This window comes from Chenopodium quinoa, unplaced genomic scaffold, assembly GCF_001683475.1.
Source record: "Chenopodium quinoa cultivar QQ74 unplaced genomic scaffold, ASM168347v1, whole genome shotgun sequence".
Classification (NCBI taxonomy): Eukaryota; Viridiplantae; Streptophyta; class Magnoliopsida; order Caryophyllales; family Amaranthaceae; genus Chenopodium; species Chenopodium quinoa.
The window spans coordinates 133,379-139,239 of record NW_018745324.1 but is presented as its reverse complement, the minus strand read 5'-3'; the positions used below and the strand labels follow the sequence as shown (position 1 = coordinate 139,239).

The 5,861-nt window shown below is 34.2% G+C and overlaps 1 long non-coding RNA gene across 3 annotated transcripts; it reads left to right on the top strand.

Moving 5' to 3' along the window:
• The first annotated feature begins 483 nt into the window (after positions 1–483).
• Positions 484–3,685, top strand: LOC110712668. Of its 3 annotated transcripts, none has more exons than XR_002509650.1 (4): positions 484–564; positions 1,067–1,178; positions 2,180–3,055; positions 3,446–3,685. It is a non-coding gene; the product is annotated as an uncharacterized LOC110712668 (long non-coding RNA). The 3 variants fall into 3 exon arrangements; XR_002509651.1 differs by having other exon boundaries at positions 1,067–2,816; positions 2,905–3,055; XR_002509649.1 differs by having other exon boundaries at positions 1,067–3,055.
• Positions 3,686–5,861: the final 2,176 nt, after the last annotated feature.

Below are 5,861 nucleotides of genomic sequence, written 5' to 3'. Positions count from 1 at the left end.
GAACCCTAAATAACTAAACACTCAGTTTCCCCCAATTAAATAGGAAAAGAATCCTAATTTGCGAAGAAAGTAAACCCTAATCAACTAATCAACAAGTTTTCCCCAATTTAAGCACAATAAGAACCCTAAATTTAAAGAATGTCATAGGTTACCTGATGCGAATTCACCTTTGAGGTTTCTTCAAGATGCTACAGCAATTACAAGGGAGTGAAATTTGAGGAATTTGGGGAATTTTTGAAGTACAAATCGCAAATTAGGGTAGGAAAATGTTATATATGGGAAATCGGGGGGAAATTCATTTGGGAAGGAGAAACTAGCCGTTAGTAGCCGTTAGGAGGGCCCCACTCATCTGAATTCCACCGAATTTTGAAAGAAGGTGGTAATCTGCATAAAAAAATCATTTTAGTGGGTGGTAATTTAAAATAAAATTTTAAATGGGTGATTTTGGGTGGTAATTTACAAATTTTCCTTATATTTATTATCAGTCGTATATCACCGATTCACCCCTAATTGAATAATTCCCTTTTTTTTTTCGTGCTTCTCACTATTCAACCAATTCCACTGGTAAGTTTTATCCTCTTTCTTTGATTAAATCTCATCTTTAATTTCTTTATTCTAAGTTTTATTATTTCTATATTTGTTATTGTTGCTTCTTGATTTTGCTTAATTGATTTGTTTTATTTTTAATTTCGATTGCATTGAAATCTTCGATCCCATTATTTACCGGTCGATTATAATTTCTGGGTTTTGTTTATAATTTGTACAAGAATTAGGGTTTAGAAAATGGAAAGTGGGTTTGAGGAATCAATGAAGACTGAATCAAGCTTAAGTAATGAAGAATCAAAAGATAATAACAATAATGATAATGATGCTGGTGATTTTGAGTGTAATATTTGTATTGAATTAGCACAGGACCCAATTGTTACACTTTGTGGTCATCGTTATTGGATGGTTTTGGTATAAGCCTGGAGGCTGCTAATGTATTCAGTATCGTTCTGTTTTTGGTGTTTCTAAGTATTGAAATATGACTGTATCTTAATTATATGACTTCTTTCTCGTTTTGCAGAAATTTTCCCTGTTCCTCACATAGACAATCTGGTAAACATATACAAATATATGGAAGTTGCATCAGGGGTTACTCTCTATCTCTCAAAGTGGAACCTCGAGCAAATTAGCAGGTAGTTAAGTATCTTTGTCCAGATATATATAGGATTTCAATTAGCAGTTGTGAAATCATTGCCCACTCGGGCCTTATTTTTTAAACCTCGGTTATTGTTGGGACTGAATTTGTTTGAAGATTTTAGCTTATCATGTTTCATTAGCTCTTTTTTTTTTTTTTTTTTTTTTTTTTTTTTTTTTTTTTTTTTTTAACTTGCATGGCTTAATTGATTTATTGATCCCTTGATTGAGCTGCTCATAAACTTTACACGAGTGGCATCATTATTGTTGTGTGATATGGAGTTATATTTTTTTCTTGTAGTAGTGATAAATTGATAATATGAAGTAGAATTTAAGGCATGAATTGAATAAGTAGTCACTTGATTCTAAATTGACTCCCTGATTTAATTACTTGGCTTATTGAGTAACCTTGTGTTTATGATCTTGTTTTTTTATCACTTGTTTAACTGTTTTGCTACTTAATAAGCCCATGAGTTTATTGTTAGTATAAATAAATGTCTAATTTCATTCAAGGTCTAGAGAGTAAAGAGTTGATACAATAATGAAATAAAACATAATAGATTCATAGGTTGTGTTGAACTAGTGAACTACTGGTCATCTACACATTTCCTGATCCTTTTGAGTTGAAGTTATAACTGTTGTCTTTCTATCTATTTCTGCGTTTTACTGTTCCTTTTCATTTGTTTTTAAGTTATTTCTTCCAACTTTCCAACAGAACCCTTTTTCAAAGCTTGCTGCCTAGAAACAATTAGTTGAGTTGAATAAAATTAAAATTGTATCAAATACTCATATTCTGTGCGTGTGTGTGTGACTGTGTGCGTAAATGGATGATTAGCTAGATATCTCCTATTTCCAAGACAAGGGCACAACATCTTTGACTAAGAACTCCAGCTTGAACTGCAATAATATGTACTCAGTTAATAAGCGTACAACTCAGTTGAGTTGTCTTAGGAGGGTCAACAAATCTGAATTCATGAATCCATTCTTTTGTTATTTGTAGACAGATTGGCTGCAACATTTTATATGTGATGATGGTGTATTGCTAGAGCATGCTTCCAATAGTCAATTTCATAACTGAATGCAGAATTGAAAGTCAGAACTGAAATCAAAGCTGAATTTCAGAACTGAAGCTCTAGGAAAGTTTGGAAATTCTTCTCTGTTGCTTAGTCAACACTCAATATTTATATCTTTTATCAGCACAATTGGAATTGTTGTTTATTTGTTCGAAATATTAGATGTGCTATGATAATGCCCTGTTGCAGATTTTTTAAAGACTACTAAGATTCACCACACAAGGTGTGCGATAACTGTTCTAAGTTAATTTTGTTGACACTGCTTTATATCTATCTGGCCTGGACTTGAGGCTAACACATAGCATTCTGAAGTTATACAAACTGCATTATGTCACAAAATTTCATATGTAGCATGTAAAATCCAATCTGGAGATTAGCTCATTAATTAGGAATATAGACTGTAAGGCTGGTTCATCTTTGCTTAGTCTTATAACAGACTTAATGCGATAGGTGTATGCATGAGAAATGAGACTATTAGATGACTGCAAAATCAATTCAGAATAGACAACGCAAAATGCAACTCACGTGGTGCAGAGCTCCCTCAAAGTCGTCACACATTTATTGGTGCAGGCTCATTTTTTGCTTCCAATGATTGTAGGCTCATTTGATTTTTGCGATGGTTCGGGCTTAGATATTACTTGTAATGATGCAGGCTCATCAAGTATGCAATTTATAAAGCTCGCTAATCTTGGATATTTCTACAACTATAAGTGGGCGAAACATTGACTACCTGCTAGTTCAGGCACCTCTGCAGGCACTTCTGCACCCAGGCACCTAAGAAATTGAAATTTGAGCTACTTCAGGTACCTCCCAGCTTGTGTATGTAATAGACTGTGCTAGTTCAGACACCTAAGAAACTGAAAATTGAGCTAGTTCAGGCACCAAGCATCTGCTACCCTATGTTTTTGTTGTATTTTATATGGGGGGTTTTGATTTCTGTATTGAATTTATTTGTGAAAGATTTGTCTAATAAGTGAAATTACTGGTTTGGATTTCTGTGTTGAATTTATTTGTGACTAGTTTTGTCTAATAAGTGACTAAAGTTTTTCATGTGAGTTTTGATGCTTATTTTCTTTTATATCGTCCCCTCAGTTTGATGCATTGACCATGTTGGAAGAGTTCAGTAGATGACTGTCCGAAACAACACTTTTTTAATTTTGGCTTTTTTATGTTTATATTTCTTTCCCATGCAGAATTCTGTTGCAATATCAAGTGCTTAGTGTGAACTGCTGCTACCCCGTACAGAACAATCAAATTTGTGAAGCAGACAAAGACAAAATCGACAAAATTGTTAAAATTTGAAGGTTGACCATTGTATCAATTAACTAACTAGCTTTTTTAATTATAAAGTATTATTTATTGTGAATTGTGAGAGAAATATTTGTAATTTACAAGTACATCAAGTCAATATTATTTACAAGATGTCGCTTAAAGTTGGTCTTATATTGGTTAGATTGATAATTATTGTATTTTATAAAAGTTTATTAACTATTAATTGGTCTTTAGATTAAAAAAAATATAAATGCAGTGTGCAGGTGGTGGCAGTAGAGGAATTTGCTATTGCTACCATTTTATTTATTTATTTTTTTTAATAAAAACACTATTCGTAACTGGCGTTAGGTTATACCAGTTATAAATAATACTCTATTTGTAACCGGCATAACTTAACGCCAGTTACAAATAATATGGTTTCTAACTTGGAAAATAGTCTATTTGTAACTGGCGTTAGGTTAAGCCAGTTACGAATAGTACATTATTTGTAACTAACATTAGCTAGTTACGAATCATTTTCACTAGTTGTAACGGTGGCATTCGCAACCAACAATGCCAGTTACAAAAAGTCAATTTCGCCTATTACAAATAGCATTTTTTCTACTAGTGGAATTAATCCGAAAGGAATTCATGAGTCATTAGAGTATTACAAAGAAAGACATCGGATTCTGATCTTAGAGCGTCGAAATTAAATCTCAAAAGGCAAGCCAAAATTTTGGAATTGGCGAGACGGGAAAATGCTTCAAGTAACAAGTAAAAACCCTAGCCTCGCAAAGTCGCAATGGCCTAGCCATGCGAAAGGATAAGGAAGTTTGCCACGTTGGCAGCACGCCAAGTGGCAGCGCGCCGTGTGGATGTGCTCCATGTGGCTGTGCGCCACGTGGTAGCGCCATGTGGTAGCGGGCCGTGAACCCGGGTGATGGGTCATGGACATCGGCCGATGGGTGGATGCCCAACCAAACCCATCTTGGGGCTCAAGGTTGGGTGCCACATGGTTAGCTAAAAATGGATGCGAGTTGCCTTGGGAGCAAGTGTGGAAGGGGTCCTCACCTAATCATGTGACACTTGTTACTTAGTGATTACTTTGTTAATTAAACTAGGAATTAAATTTAACATTCTTTCCATGTGGGATCTTTTTGAGAAAAAGTCTCACATTGAAAGATGAGAGGATTTCACAAGGAAGCACTCCTTATAATTATATAACCAAGGCATACCTTGGGAACTACTCACTTGAGTTGAACTCAATAAGGCATCTCCCATTAGGTGAGAAAACCTTTAAGTTCGTAATACTCTAGTTTTTCTTAGTCTATCCCCGGCTAAACTCCGGGGTAGGGGCCAGACAGGTCGTGCTTGAGGGTGGACTCCGTAGGAGGGGCCACATTTGGGGCTCTCTCCGTTCTTGAGTCCTTGTTCGTTCAAGTAAGAGGTCGAGTGAGCGAAGCATGCTACAAGGGTAAGATCGTCTTTCTTTGCCCTTGTAAAATATGTTATTAATTATGTTAATTAGTATGCTTATATTTAGTTGCATTTATTTATGTGCAGGTCTTAGGGTCGGGTTTTGTTTCCGCGGAAAGTCGGACTTTCCAAAACCCAACAATCCCAACCCCGTAATCATGCCTACTCAAGAAAATATCATTTTTTTACAAAAATTAATGCATCGCTCCATCCCAATCCCCTAATATACATCTCTTCCATCCCAATCCTCTAATTATGTCTAATCATAATGTAATTTTTTTAATCAAAAAAGTTATTAAAACAAATTTAGTCTTTTATCTCAAAGGAAGTTAATTGTTCATATTTAAAGTTTCGCTTGTGAATGATCAAAATTTGTTTTCCACATTTAAAAGAATTGCTATGTTTGATTTGCAAAAAGGTCATTGTGGACCAAATGACTAAAGGCCATGTTTAGTTCACCTTATTTTTACTTATTTCAGAAAAAATAAATTCAGTTCAGATCAGATCAGAAAAAATAAGTTCAAATCAGATCATTGTTTTATGTGTAGTTTTTTATCGTTAAATATCTTTAATTTCATGATGAAAAAGATTATGAAAATCACATATTAATATAATACACATTATTATGAATCTAATAAGACCACACTTGATATATTTTTTCCGTATAGATTATCGTATATTTAAGGTCAAGTTTGCTCAAATTTGACTTTTAGATCATATCAGACCACACCTGATCAGACCAGATAAGATAAGCAAAAATAAGGTGAACCAAACAAATCCTAATAGTGAGTGAAGTTCAAATTGGGCTACGAATTCTCTTTTGGTAAGCATTTTCTTCTATTTTATGTATATTGCAGAACAATGAATTAGAAAAATAAATTT